Consider the following 527-nt stretch of genomic DNA (forward strand, 5'->3'; position numbering starts at 1 on the left):
CAATCCCAATCAAAATCCCAGCAAGTTATTTTGTAGACATCAACAAATTGATTCCATAGTTTATATGGAGAGGAAAACAAAACAAGCCAAAACCTCAAATAGCCAACACAACATTGAAGGAGAAGAACAAAGTTGGAGGACTGACACTCCCCAACCTCAAGAAAGTACTTTAACTTCAATGAAGCTACAGTGATTAAGCCAGCATGGTACTGATGAAAGAATAGAAATAGATCAGTGGAACAGAATAGAGAACCCAGAAATAGACCCTCATAAATATGTCAGCTGATCTTTGACAAATGAGCAAAGGCAATACAGTGGAGCAAAATAGTCTTTTCAACCAATGGTGCTGGAACTACTGGGCATCCACATGGAAAATTAAAAAAAAAAAAAAGGAATCTAGACACAGGACTTCTGTGGTGGCACAGTGGTTAAGAATCCGCCTGCCAATGCAGGGGACACGGGTTCCATCCCTGGTCCAGGAAGATCCCACATGCCGCAGAGCAACTAAGCCCGTGCACCACAACTAC

Source organism: Balaenoptera musculus, chromosome 20 (genome assembly GCF_009873245.2).
Source record: "Balaenoptera musculus isolate JJ_BM4_2016_0621 chromosome 20, mBalMus1.pri.v3, whole genome shotgun sequence".
Lineage (NCBI taxonomy): Eukaryota > Metazoa > Chordata > Mammalia > Artiodactyla > Balaenopteridae > Balaenoptera > Balaenoptera musculus.